This window comes from Lygodium microphyllum, chromosome 28 (assembly GCF_053477565.2).
Source record: "Lygodium microphyllum isolate KBCC chromosome 28, Lygodium_microphyllum_v1.1.10, whole genome shotgun sequence".
Lineage (NCBI taxonomy): Eukaryota > Viridiplantae > Streptophyta > Polypodiopsida > Schizaeales > Lygodiaceae > Lygodium > Lygodium microphyllum.
This window is the reverse complement of record NC_141162.1, coordinates 95,245,965-95,261,605: the sequence shown is the minus strand read 5'-3', so window position 1 is coordinate 95,261,605 and position 15,641 is coordinate 95,245,965. Positions and strand designations below refer to the sequence as shown.

Sequence of the window (15,641 nt, the reverse complement as noted above, 5' to 3'; positions counted from 1 at the left end):
TAATTTCAGCTATGGTAAAGTGGCATCTAATGCAAACATCCTGTCATGTCTATGACCATGAGCAATCAATTTGTAGCCATTACCGAACTCTTTAATGAAGCAACCATGCTTGTTAAAATGGACCTAAAAATTCTAACGACCAAGCCACTTTTAACTACGTTGTCAAGCCAATTCCTAGGACTTGTTGCACTGAATAGGTGATATTGATAACTAATTTCTATGATTTATCCTAGCATTCCTCAATACTTACGACACTCATTCATAGTAGTCCAACTAATCTAATATCAAAAACTCAATAAACTTGCATATTTTTGCACTTCGTCTCTATCTATGTACTGAATACTAAAACCTAGGATTTTTGCACTTCGTCTCTATCTATGTACTGAATACTAAAACCTAGGATTTTTGTCCCTTCGGAAATTAACTTCCAAGCATAAATCCAATAGTTCTGTCTAATCCCTTTTATTATCAAATCAAGTTAACATTGTAAAACCCATAAACTCTAATTTTATTTATGAGAATTTCCATTGTCCAATATTGGTATAACTTAATGCCTCATCAACACTTTTAATTTACATAAAGTTAGACACATCATATTTTATATTAATAATGTTCAAAGTAATAACATCAAATAAAGTTTCCTTTTCTCTAACCCTAATAAAATTTCATGAAACATCCAAAAATATATTCTTAGGTTTTCTATAGAATATCCTAATTTTTGTTGAATTAAAAACATGATTTTTATTAAAAAATACTCTAATGTTCATCCAAAATAACTATTTTTATTTTTAAGACATAGTAAAAATCTTCCAAAAATTCTTTAAAAAATTAAAATACTTTAAGCGGTACATACTTTATCAAAAAAATATCACATATTATAATTGTTTAACTAAATATTTTAGAAAAAATTTATATATACCATTTTAAGCCATTTTAAAGCAATTTTAACTTTTTTTATTTTTAAAATAAAAATCAGACCTACATAAATTCTAAAAACTATCCAAAGTTGAAATTGAGGTTCAAATATATTTTATAAAAATTACAAACCAAAGAAATATTTATGCAAATTTACTTTTTTTTGTTAAATGAGTTAAGGCACTTATGTAAAGTACGAGAATCACAATTGCATCTTTGGAAGCCGTGTCCTTTGCAATCCAATAAAGGGGAGTCTATCCAGTTGTTCCCAATGCTAAGCTCATCATTTTTCCTCTCCTGAGAGATCCATTGGCCAATTGCATTGTTGTCATGGGAATAGCCACTTGTAACTCTTTTAAGACTTAATCTTGATTAAGTCTAAGCTTAAAAGCTTAGCCTTCATGGTTTTATAAGAGAGGGGAGGAGAGTAATGCAATATCTCCATCATTTGTCTACAGAATCAAGAGTGAAGTAGAGCAATTGGAAAGCAACAGAGAATTCTCCTACTTTATCACTTCAGAAGGAGGGGGTACATTGAAGCTCCAAAATGGGGGTAGAAGGAGAAGGGCGATGGCTTCCAATAAGCCATTGGCTTCAATGCTCCTCTCTTGCTCTTCTTCTACTACAATTTTCTTGTTCCCTTCTTAGTTTGATGGCTTGGGGAGCTTCCTATCTCCCTCCCTCTTCTCCAATTGATGGCATCATGGCGTTCAATATGGCACCCTCTTCATCCCCATTCGTTTTCTCTTTTTCCCTTATACGATGGTGCCCCCCTTCTTCTTAATCATGACTCTCCAACTTCCCACTAACTCCTCCCCTTCCTCTTCTCCAATTGGCACCCTTTGGGCTTCCTCTCCCCTTCCTAATCCTCTTCCACCAACAATTGACCCTTTTATTGCATGTTTTTATTGTAAATACATTTATAAATAATAATGCAAGTGGCCGCCCTTTTTCTCCATATTCCAGTCTCTAAGTTGCACATCAAATTGGTGGCAAGTGCATGGATGATCACTACAACTCAATATTGATTTGCATTTATTTCTTCATGGATAAGTAACCATGTTAGTATCTTGTTACATTAATTCTGGTCCACTAATTGTTATATCCATGTCATTAACTCCACTTACTCGAAGATGTCTCATATACTTGGCATGTAGAGTAGTGACTCTCCTTGTCCACACTAGCATTGACTTTGTTTTTTTTACTTGCGCCCACCCCCCCCCCCCCCTTTAATCTTTAATGTGATCATCCTGGAAATACAACTTTCTCCCTACCATATCCCAATGTCTATCCTATGTGTGATGCGGTGAAAAAAAAAATCAATTCAACTACTCCTATCTACGATCATCATCAATGATCAAGATCACTTGTCTAATATATGCTATTGAATTCATATCTTTTGCTTTTGCTAAGTCGTACTCAACTGTACACTCAACCATCTCTAACCTTTCAAAAACGACTCATTTGGATTTGTTAATATATTCTTTATGGGAAGAAAGATCAAATGATCATCTAAGCCAAAATTTTAATCCCTTCTAATTAGATAAAACTATTGAATTCTACCGGGTATTTTCCTAAGTCCACCCTCTAGCACAAAACTCCTTTGAACTAGGATTTTCCACTTGCCGGACTGTAGAGACATGTCCTCCAAAGACAAAATCTTGACGGCATCTGCATTAAATTGATGTGAAAAGTTGGTAACAATGTGCCAATTGTGTACAATTTTGCTAAAAGTTTTTGCAATGTTAGGCATTGTTTCTAGGTGTTGTCAAATTCTGCTCAGTCATCTGAGACCCAGAGACATCAAATTATTCATAATAGATTGGACATGCAACACATCATGCAGGTTTTTCTTCTTGCCATCATGAATCACTAGAGGTATTATGCCTTTGTTCTCAATGCTATGCTACATATCGTCACCTGTGTATACATAACCATTCTTGTCCAGGCACCATATCTGTGAACTAGTCACCATGAGGTGTCATATGATTTGATGCTCCCAAATCAATATACCAAACATCATCTGTATTTGTCTTCTTAGCAACCATGTTCTACACATAAATCATGGCAAACAACCTAAATGTGGAATCATCCTCTATATGGCTAGATGATGCATAATGTCCATGCTGGTTGCCCTTTTGATTGCCCTACTTCTTCCAGCAGTCCTTGTCAATGTGTCTATACTTGGCACAGTAATGACAATCCTTATCCTTGTTAGGATTGTCAAAGACATGTTGTGGCTGTCACCAGGAGCCTCTACCCCTAGAGCTAGATTTTCCCTTGGCTCTAAAATTGTCACCTCCTTGTGCATTTGCACCCTGTTGGGCATTACTGCCATAAGACATATTCTATGGTGCTACTTTTCTAAGAGAAAATCCCCTACCACAGCTGCCACGACCATGTTGATTCGATTAAAAGATAACATCCTTACTCTTAAAGTTGCTAGAACCAGTAGCCAATCCCAGTTTGACTTCCTCATGAATGAGCAATGCCACAAGCTCATTAAAATCGGGCATTTTAGCCTACACAGATATGGAAGTATCAAAGGATTTATATACAGGCCCCAAGCCATTTAATGCAACTGCAACCATGTCTTCATCCTCCACTTGTGTGCCAATGGACGATAACTGGTCCGTAATGGTCTTGATTTCAGTGACATAGTCCTAAATAAACCTACCTTTTCTGTCCATATTATTGAATTTTTGCTTCATCTATATCTTACGAGCACTAGTCGTCGTACCATAATAGCGCACCAAAATGTTCCAAGAATTTGGTGGGTGACTTGCAATTCATTATCTGCATCACCATTGCATCTCAGATACACAGTGTAACACCCTTCGAGCTCTTTCCATCCAAGCTTGGTGTGACCATCTCTTATCAGCTGTAGGATTCCTCTTTAGGAGCTTGAGTTCAACTTCAACACCCATTGTCAAATCCCAATATCCTTTTCCTATCAAGAAGTTCTCCATGTGGAACTGCAAAAGAGTGGGGATAGAGGGGGTAGGACATGGGTTAGCATGGGAATACCCAAATATATTGACGAGGTATTTAAGATTTTGAGAGACCCAATCAGGGTAGCAGTTATCAATAATCAAGTCTCTCTTTTGCCCTTCCTTCCATCTTTCATGGCTTCCCTTCTCTTTCTCTCTCTCTTCCTGCATCTCTCTCTTCTACTAGTATTTCTCTCTCTTCTTCTTCCTCTTTCTCTTTCCTCTCTCTGCAGTCTCTCCCTTCTCTCTTTCTCTCTCCTAGGTCTCCTTCATTACAATTGGTTTTGGAGATTAGGTATTTGGTCCTTTCTTCCTTCTCTTTCCTCACGTATACTTACATTTTACAAAAAAGCCCTAGTTCAGATAAGTACAACAAGGACAGGAGTTGTAAGGAGCAGTGATGGAGTACCACAGGGGGATGGCAACTTTCTTGAGACCACACAAGCTATGGCAGGAGGCTTGGACAAATTGGAGGCAAGAGGATAAAAATGGCAATTTGTTTTCAATCCCTAGTCAAATTAAAAGGTAAACCTATGAAGAAGGACTCATATGAGTTAGTGAGGGCTTTAGTCCCAATTAATTTTGAAAAGCGGTCTTTTCTTTCTTCCCTGCAAGCTCCCTTTTGGATTTCCCATGGAGTACCAAGTCAATATCTCCTCATATCTCTTAGACCTTGCTCCTCCCTTGAAAATGGGTGTTTCCATGGTTTTTCTCACTTCATCCTGAATGTCTAGAGTACCCAATCACTATGGTGTGGTCCACAAAAACAAGGGTAAGGATTAGGATTAGTGCAAGCTACGCTATTTGTAGTAGGTCTTTTTACTTCTTTCCCTAGAACTGCCTCTTTTGAGCATGATGAGGGAGCGTCTGGTTGTGGAGTTTCAGTGCAATCCTACAATGGTACTACTAGCGAGGAGGTTCTAAACTAGAGGATTTGGGACCATCCACTTTTCTTTCCAAGGTTGAGGTAGCAAGATCTATGGCCCAATCACAAAAGCAGGGCTAAAGATCTGGTCATAGGCCTGATCCCCACACTCTCCATGGTGCCTAGCTCTAGGTCCATAAGCACAACACTGGGGACTTAGCGGCCTGTAGAGATATGACTCATTGTAGTAGATAGTGATGTGCTCAAGCGGAGTCTCAGAGTCACCATGGTAGGTGCCCATGGGGTCGGGCTCATGCTCAGTGCACATGACCTCCCAGAACTTGGCCCCAATCTAGTTACCTCATTTGCCTTCCTGGATGTGAAGGATCTCTCTCTCTCTACGTGTCTATGTTCTCCCCTTCGCATGCAAATCTTGGCTCAATATGCTTTGTTTGTCCTATTTTTCCCCTCTTTCTTGTGTGTTCTCTATAGGTTTGATTTTTCCTTACTGCGTTTTTTCTTACTCCTCTATTCCTTTCATCCTCCTCTATTTCACAGTTTCTCTCTTTCCCTTTCTCTGTCTCTCTCATCACCATCATCAACATTGTCATCATCATCAACAACTCCAACCTCAGGTGGCATGGCGACTCAATGGCTTAGAGGCATTGTCAAGGGAAACCCTTTGGGAGACTCTCTACTAATGGGCAACGTCCAGGGCGGGCCCCCCCTAAGAAGACCATAACCTTGTCTTATGTGATTGCCCCTAAATTGGATCAGCATGGTGGTTGATTACGTCCAGGGCGGGCCCCCCCTGAGAAGACCATAACCTTGTCTTTTGTGATTGCCCCTAAATTGGATCAGCATGGTGGTTGACTACATTGTACCACCAATCAACATAGAGTTTGGTTCTCTATATATGGATCAACTGAACCTGGCAATTGAAGTTGTCGGCAGTTTTGCTCCATTCCTTGTCTCTCTCCTTCTCTTTTTACATGGTATTAGAGCTTGGGTGAACCCTCTAGAAGCATATGAAGGCATGGAAGCATCATTGTCTAGTTAAGAGCTCACATGGGAGCTGAAAGGACTGGTTGCAGATCTAACATGAACAGGGGCCTGCTATATATTGGCATTTCACAATATGTATGCATCTCTGATATGAGTATGGAGCTCTCAAACTTGCCCATGAGTACCATTGGAGCATAGGTATATGCTGGGAAGTCATATGTACTTGATGCCATGCATTGGAGCTGAAGTTTTATATTGAAAATATTCAAATCGAGAATTTTTTAATGGTTGGAAACTGTCATTGACTGTGGGCTGCGGGCATTGTATATTACTGAAGCATTACATAACATTTGGTTGGCATTTGTCATATGTATGACATGGGATATGTCTGTTGAAGTCTCTCAGGATTGAGATGAACATTGAGTGCTCATGAAAGCTACAAGTTAAGGCTAATTACTACAATGACATTGTCTTCACTAGTTGCTAATTGTAAATGCAATATATGATTTGGATTCACGAAGACAGAATGCATATGGTTACCCGAATGCTCATGTATTGAACCTATCACTTCAACGTAAATGTGTGACATGATTTGAGGCTATTTTGGAGCTGGATAGACTTGGTTTTACTGAGCATTTGTTGAATGCAATTTGTGAATAGGAGGTTTGATACTTATATTTGGTGTTTATGCATTGATTTGTGCATGTATAGTTATGTTTGGACTGCTACATGCACTAGTAGATGTCTATGAAGGTTTGGGACATGTATGACATGTATATGACTCAGTTTTGGTTTTGAATAAGCTGTTGGTCACTAACAGTTTACAATTTTCAGACTGCATGTGTGTACCCTAGTAGTAAGGCTGCATGCTGCAGACTTGGAGCAACTACATAGCATATTTGTTGACAGATGTACCTACAAGTGGGACCACATGTTTGTGGATGTTTTTGAGCAATGAAAGGGCTGAAATACCATGGTTTTGATAGTAAATTTGTTGCAAAAAACTATCATAAATAGTCAAGAACTGCATTGAGTCAGGCACACTTGTTGGCTTGCAGGAAGTCAGACATAGTCTACTGCACCATCGCTAATGCACAGGGCACCGACAATATTACCCAGATTGTTGGAGAGAAGTTGGATAATAAGAAATTTTCCTTGTGGAAATTCAAGATGAAGAAATTTTTAGTGTGCAAAGGTTATTGGGATCTATGTACAAGTGATGAGGCTGAACCTCAATTGCCTGAGAAGAACCCAACCAATGATCAGAAAAGGGATCATAAGCTATGGATTGAGAGAGCATGCAAGGTGCTACACTGGTTTTCATTATGTATGTATTTGTGCCATGCCAATTACTCTGTTGATGATGTCCATAAGTCTTTCAAGTATAACCACGACCTTAAAACGAGCTATGGCCTTTGTCACCTCTACCACACCAGCTAGAGTACAAAACAATGTCTCTACTGTGAGATGCACTAGTACTTGTATTCAATCCAAGCTCTACCTCCTCATGCAACATCAAAGCAACTAACTCATCCTAGTTAGGGGGTTCAACTCTAATAGATATAGATGTATTGAATGCTTTGTATTCCTTGCAAAGTCCATTCAAAGTGACAGCAATCATATCATCCTCAGATACCTATGATCCAATGGTGGCAAGCTAGTCAACTATGGTCTTAACCTCTCTCATATATGCATGGATGTTCTTGCCATTCCTAGACATGTTGTTGAACTACTGTTTTAGCTGAATCTTACGTGCATGTGTCACAAGTGCAAACTTTCTATGAAAAATCATCTATGAAAGTAACAAAATACTTGGCACCACCCATAGACTGACAAGGCATGGGCCTACAAACATCCAAATGTACCAATGCCAAGGGCTCACTCATGCGTGGCCTATCAGACTTTTTATGCATGGACCTAGTCTGCCTGCCATAAAGACAATGCTTACATGAATCAAAACATGCATAATCAAGGGGCGGTAAGTACTGCAAACCAGAAATCATTTTCATTCCCTTCAAAGACATATGGCCCAAATGGGCATGCCAAAGAGATACATGTGGGATAGAACCCATAGACAAAACATGATCAAGGGAAGAAGTTGATACAATCAAGGGATAGAGGCTGCCAGCCTTGGCACCTCTCGCAATCACAAGTTTGCCACGAGTGATCTTCCATGCTGAGTCTCCAAAAGATACATGATAACCTGCATCATCAAGCTGTCCAACTGACATGAGACTGCATCTTCTTCTTCGCACATTTCCCTGTTGGCAATACAGGCGATTCTTCCTCTACCTCGGGTGGTGGCTCCTTGGCCACGGGCCGTTCCTTGGAAAGGAGCTTGATGTTGTCCTCCACCAAGCTTGGGACATTGCCTTTTGAAATGACCGAGCTCATTGCAGTGGAAACAACGGAGATTGCGGCCATTACCTTGGGCAGGGACAAAGTTATTGACATTATTAGTCCTTGCTATCTTTCTTTGTCCCCAATTTTGACCTTGAACTCTCTTCACTTGGGGCCTATATGCTCCTATATTCTTATAATTATAAGATAGAGGCAGGGGGAGATCAACCCGAGGTAGAGATGGTGGATCTAGATTATGGCAGTCGAATGATCAGTCAAACATAGACAAGGACTGTCATTACTGTGGTAGGTATGGGAACATTGCAAAGGATTCTTACAAGAAGCAGGGAGATATGAAGGCAAAGGGAAAACAACATGGGCACTATGCATCTTCTGGCAATGCTCATGATGAGTAGGTTGATAGATTGTTTGCCATGCAGTATGTGTCCAAGAATGCACCTAGACAGAACAGAGATGAGAGATGGTACACTCTGGAGCTTCAAACCACATGACACCTCATGGAGAGTGGTTTGATGAAATGGTTGCACGCTCACATGGTTATGTTCGTACTAGGGATGACACACAACACACAGGAGTTGTTCCGTTGATGATGCCTAATGGTAAGAAGAAAAGCCTGCATGATGTATTGCATATACCATCAATAACCAAGAATCTTTTGTCTATGGGTCAGATGTGGCAAAACAAAATCTGCAGGTGAGGTTCAATAAAGATGGATGCTTCATTGAAGAGTAGGGAAATGGCTGCAAATTAATTACCAAAGGTAGAAGGGATGGCAGGATGTTTACCTTGGATGCGACCATTCCAGAACTTAAAGCAGCCATGTTTGCACATGATGAGAGTTCTATTCAAGATGTTGAGATTTGGCACAAGAGGATTGGCCATGTCAATGTACAAAAACTGAAATCTAGGCAACAAAAGGAAGTGGTACTTGGATTGCCCAAATTCAAGTACAATGATTTTGGTCATGTATGCCTTGCATGTCAGTTTGGAAAGCAAGCACAATTTCCATTCATGAGGCATGCAAAGAATAGCCCGTGACCCTTACAACTGGTGCACTCTGATGTTTGGGGTCCATCGCATAATGCTTCGTTTGGAGGTGCATGCTACTATGTATCTTTCATTGATGATTTCAGTAGGTACACTTGGATTTACATTCTAAAGCATAAAGATGATGTGTTTGATGCATTCAAAAGACTTCAAAAAGCACGTTGAAAATGAGTTACACTGTCAAATTTCATGTCTACGATCAAATGAAGGTGAAGAATATGTCTCTAATTACTTTGATAGGTATCTTGCTAAATATGGGATCACATGACAATTAACTTGCAGCTATATGCCGCAGCAAAACAGTGTTGCAAAGAGGAAAAATGGGGTCCTGATGGAATCAACTAGAGCTATGTTGAATGAGAAGAGTCTGCCAAATGGTTATTGGGCCGAGAAGGAGTGATGCCTACTATCTATTTGCTGAATCAAACCCCTACAATAGGGATTCATGATGTTACACCTTATGAGAGGTTGTATGGTCATAAGCCTGACATTTTGCACTTGAAGGTATTTGGCAGCATTGCATATGTGCATATACTAGATGAAAAGAGGAAGAAATTGGATCCTAAGGCAGTAAAGAGTGTGTTTTTGGGGTATGCACAGGACCGGAAGGCCTATAAGTGCTATGTGCCATCTACACAAGAGACATTGATAAGCAGAGATGTTGTCTTTGATGAGTTAGCTTCCTGGTATGGGAATTTAGTTGCAATACCTACTAATGAATCAGCCAATATGAGTAATGCTAAAAATACCCCTGTAGTTAGTACTTCCATGAGCGGTTAGACAGGTGATATATCATCTATAGTGAGTCCTTGGTCGGGACAATTGCATAGTCGCACTTCTATGTCCACTGACATAGACATGTCAGTGAGAAAGAGAGCAGATAAGGGAAAAGAAAAAGTGTTTGAGGATGTAATAGGACCACTTACTGTAGGTTATGAGTCGTTCAACACTGATAGCTTGGACAGTGAGTTGGGGATTCCGTCTGTCATGATACCAAGTACTAGGCAGAATCGTTATGTGCTGCCTCATGAGAGGCAGGCTCAGAGTGAGCCATAGATCAGAGGTCTGAGAGAATTAGGAAGCCATTTTGATAGGTTGACTTACACTAGATATTCAGCCTGTCACTATGCTTATATGACAAAGGAGAAAATTTTTAAAGAACCCACTAAGTCTGATGAGGCAGTTGCAGATGAAGACTAGCATGCTGCCATGGATGAGGAGTATTCAGCTTTGGCTGAAAACGGAACATGGAATTTGGTGCAATTGTCTGATGGAAAAATCCATGTTGGTTGAAAGTGGGTGTACAAGGTTAAGTGCAAATTAGATGGGCCATTGGAATGCTATAAGACCAGGCTAGTCGCAAAAGGGTATGCGAAGCAATATGGTCTAGATTATGAGGAAACTTTCAGCCCTGTGGCAAAGATGGCAATAGTTAGAACTGTCATTGCATTGACAGTAGCTAAAGACTAGAAGTTATGGTAGATGGATGTGAAAAATGCCTTTTTGAATGGTGAGTTGGAGGAAGTTTATATGCCTTTCTGAATGGGTTGCAAGAGGAAGTTTATATGGAGCAGCCTGAAGGCTATGTGCATCCAGATTTTCTAGCATATGTATGCAGGTTGAAAAAGGCATTATATGGATTGAAACAGGCACCGAGAGCTTGGAATGCTCAAATTAGAAACTATTTACAACGGCATGGGTTTAAATTGGGTGATGCAGATCATAGTTTGTTTATGAAGAAGACAGATATGATGGCTATGTGTTTTTGGTTGCCTATGTCAATGACTTGATATTACTGGAGATTATGAAAACAAGATTGCTTAAATAAAGTCATGTTTACAAGTTGAATTCAAAGTCAAAGATCTTGGTGAGCTGAAATATTTTTTGGGAATTGAGGTAGTGTTGAAACCTCAAGGCATATGGCTGCTACAGAAGTAGTATGCTCATGACATGTTATAGAAGTATGGTATGGCTGATTGCAATGCTATGGATACACCTCTATAGAAAAATGTCAAGCTGTAGATTGATGTTGGACATGAGATAGAGAATGTAACTATGTACAAATAGATGGTAGGTAGCTTGAACTACCTGACTATTACGCGACCTGACTTGAGTTATGCTGTGGGGCTGATTCATCAATTCATGCAGAAGCCTCGCAAGCCACATTTGGATGCAATCAGGAGAATCATGAGATATATAAAGAGTACGACTGACTCTGGGCTGTTTTATGCATATGGGAAACCCCTTGACTTGACACGGTATACTGATGTTGATTGGGTTGGTTGTGCCCATGACAGGAGGTCAACTAGTGGCTATGCATTTGGATTGGGCAGCAACATGATCAGTTAGCAAAGTAAGAAATAGCCTACAGTTGCATTGTCTAGTACAAAAGCTGAGTACCATGCGGCCTTAGCGGCCTGTGAAGCTGTTTGGTTATAGAAGTTACTGAATGACTTGGGAATACACTTGGATAGCAAAGTAAAGTTGTATTGTGATAATCTGAGCACTGTTATGCTTGCAAGCAATCTTGTCTATCATGCAAGATCGAAACACATTGAAGTTCATTAACATTTCATCAAAGTACTAGTAGATCAGATTCACCTGATGCATGTGAAGATTGAAGACCAGGTATAGCGGACATCTTTACCAAGTCACTTGGAAAAGATAAGTTCATTTATTTTAGGCAGCTACTTGGAGTATTGCAGATGGTTTGGGCTTGAGGGGGAGTGTTAGAAATCAAGCTCACATATATTCCATATCTCTTATGTCACTGTGTGAGACTGACTCCAGTTAGATACAGCTATTCATGTCTGTGTCATTGAATAAGTCAGTGTAGGGTTAATCTAACTATAGTCAAATGATTGGTTAGTTAGATCTATAGTAACACTTACTCTTATCTTTCAATCTTGTAGACCTAGTGTGATATAATGAAGAAAATGAATGAGAGCTGAGGCTCTTTTGGTTTTGCTCCATTCCCTGTCTCTCTCTCCTTTTCTTTTTACAAATTAAGCCAAAAACAGTGAGGCCATCCCTTATTTGGCGGATTTGGAACATGCAGAGGAACAAACAAAGCAGAAAGGGGTTGGAATATGGGATAAATCACCTGGTGCAGCAAAGGCTTCCTTTCAAGATCTTCAACCTTCTACTCTTGAAGATTCAACAAACTTTGATGCAATGAGTTTGCTCAACTCAAGTAAGGGGAAAGCATTGCCTGCAATTGTAGAGTAGGCCAGAGATGGAAGCATAGTTTGGGTATACTTGCTTCCAAGCTTCCATTTTGTGCAAGTTTTTGTGGCAAGAATTTAGGCTCCATCTATGGGAAGGTGTATTCTAAATATAGAAACTCAGGCTTCTGATGATATTGCTACGAAACTTACAAATGGGAGCCGGAATTTGTGGATCTGACGTCAACACAAAGGTTGGCCACTTCTACAACTATTGCAACCAATGTGGAGGTTCCACCAGATCCTTATGCAAGGGAAGCAAAACACTTTACTGAAGTTTGAGTTTTGCATAGAGATGTACAAATTGTTTTAGAGGGTGTTGTGATAAGTTCAACAACTTGATTTGTTTAGTTCACTATACCAATGGTGACGTTGCAATAGATATATACCAATGGTGACGTTGCAATAGATATTGGTCAGGATTTGCTTAAGAATGGGTTGGAAAAAGTTGTTGAATGGAGTGCCGAATTACTTGAAGAAGAAGCAAGACAGTAGTTAAAGTCTATTGAATTGCTAGCAAAAAAAGAAAGGTTGCGACTATGGACAAATTATGTGCCTCCTCCTTCTAACTCTACTGCCATTCATGATGACAATTTTAAAGGAAAGGTCATTGAGGTTGTTAGTGGAGATTGTATTATGGTTGTAGATGGTGCCGCTCTTTTTGGCAGTCCCTTAGCTAAGCGCAGAGTGAACTTGTCAAGCATATGTGCTCCCAAAATGGGAAATCCAAAGCTTCAGATGAAACCTGCTTTCTATGCCAGAGAGGTGAAGGAATTTTTACAAAATCACCTCATAGGATAGGAGATTAATGTAGCAATGGAGTATTCTTGCAAAGTAACTACAGCAGATGGGCCTACACTAAGCACTAATCCGGTTGTAGTTGAATCATGAGTGATGGACTTTGGGACTATATTTTTAGCATCCTCAATCAAGGGGGACTCTGATGATATAGCTCCTAGTATTCCTATTCAAGGATAGTCGGATGGCATCGATGTTGTAGAAATGGTGGTAGTAAGAGCACTTGCCATGGTTGTCAAGCACGGTGATTTTGAAGACCAGTCTAATTACTATGATGCCTTACTTGTAGCTGAATCAAGAGCTACGAAGGGAAAGAAACGAGTACACTCAGCTAGAGAACCTCTAGTAATACACATGAATGATCTAACTCTGCTAACTTCTTGTCTAGGGGATCATAATGCAAACTAGAAAGCTCAGGCTATGATACAGAAAGCCGAGCAGTTTTTACCCTTCCCTCAAAGAGAAAAGAGGCTTTCTATTGTAGTGGAGTATATGCTTAGTGGGCATCACTACAAACTGTTTGTACCAACAAAAACTTGTGCCATTGCATTCTCTTTGTCTAGGGTAAGATGCCCGGACTGTGGGGAACCATATACAGATGATGCGATAGCTTTTATGAGGTGCAAAATACTACAGAGGGATGTAGATATTGAGGCAGATATAGTTGAAAGAACGGGCACATTTCTGGGCACCTTATGGGAGTCCAAAACAAATGTGGCTATCTCTCTTTTGGAGGCTGGGCTAGCAAATCTTCATCCTCTATTTTCAACTTATCGAACTATAGAAGGTCACTTATTGGTTTAGGTTGAACAAAATGCTTTAAAAAAGCTAATAAAGGTATGGGAAAACTATGTTGAAGGACAACAAGAAGTAGATACTGCTAGTTTGTCTGATGCTAACAACTCTAAGCAAGAAGTTCTCAAGGTACATGTGACAGAAGTACTTGGAGGTTGTAAGTTTTATGCTCAGTTAGGAAGTGACGCATGTGTCTTGAGTATCCAAATGCAGTTGGAAGATTTAAGAGTGACCAAAAACTCACTTGCAGCAATGAATTTCCAACCAAAAAAGGGTGGTGTTGGTATGGCACAGTTTTTAGGGGATGTTTCTTGGAACTGGGCAATGGTTGTAAATTTGCCAGGATAATCAGGAAAGGACTATGAAGTCTTTTACATAGATTATGAGAATCAAGATTTGGTTTCATTTTCCAAATCAAAGTACCTAATCTGGAAGAAGACCATGGACAAGAGGCAGCTGAATATCTTAGTTCAACTACTGGAGATAAGAGTTTCATGGCCCTGCTATAGTTGAGAAACACACTTCTAGTGGAAAAATAAAAGGCCAAGGGACAAGCACTAAGTTTAGTGTAACTCTTTATGAGACGAAGTCATTCAAGTCTGTGAATGCTACTATGCTTGAGGCGACAGAGAGGAGGAACAAGTGGGACAATGATAAAAGAAAGATTAGTGACCAAGAATGTGGAGCTTTGCTCCACACTTCCCAGTGGCTTGATGCAAGGGATGCAGAAAGACATAAGGAATTGATGGATAAAATGCACCAATAAAGAGACAATAGTATCTGCAAAAAAAATAGTCGTGGCTCCTAATTCCAATTCCTTTTTCTCACTCTTGGCATTCCCAAACGAATGCATTGATTGCTACTCTATGGTGACAAGAAGCTCTTTGAGCTGCAAGCCACAATCAACTAATTGAGCAACACAATCGGTTCATGTCTAAGATGGACCGATTGGTCTCAACCCTCTTAGTCACCAACATGCAAGCCAAGGTAATCAATGACAAACTTGCAGCCCTTACGACTCAAGTTGCTCAAATGGCTACAATTAAAAGGATGGATCAACATGATTATGAGCAGCAACATGGGCAACCTCATGGAAATTATGAGTACCATGACCACGAGCATGGTTTAGATGTGCAAAGGCAGCATCATGTGCCTACTTATGGTCACCATATATATGATGATTGTGAATATTTTTAGCAATAGCATGCATCTAATGACTATGTATATTCTTATGAGCTACATTCTAGTCATATACATGGACAACCATCTAGACAGCCTTATGTACATGGGAAACATCATGCAAATGTATACACGTATGTACATGGGGAGCAACATCATTATCAGAACAGAGTGCTTGATTTCATTAGCCACTTGATCATTACTATGAGCAACATGTGCATCCTTATGAGCAACATGATACTTCTTATGAATGATGTCCTGATGAGAGCATCTCACTGCAGCTTCATGAGTAGGTGTCCCATAAGCCCAAGGCTCTTAACTTTGAATGCCCAGTAGTAGCCACAAATATGGGGCTCATGAACATGCAATGCCTAGGGGTTGATGTAGTGAATGTAGTAGTGATTGTAGCCTCATTTTCTCTAGTTCTACATGGCATAGTGGTTCCCAATGAGTTTATGGACA

At 39.8% G+C, this 15,641-nt stretch overlaps 1 pseudogene; it reads left to right on the top strand.

Moving 5' to 3' along the window:
* The first annotated feature begins 5,410 nt into the window (after positions 1-5,410).
* On the top strand, positions 5,411-14,766 carry LOC148011773 (ribonuclease TUDOR 1-like; annotated as a pseudogene).
* The last annotated feature ends 875 nt before the right edge of the window (positions 14,767-15,641 follow it).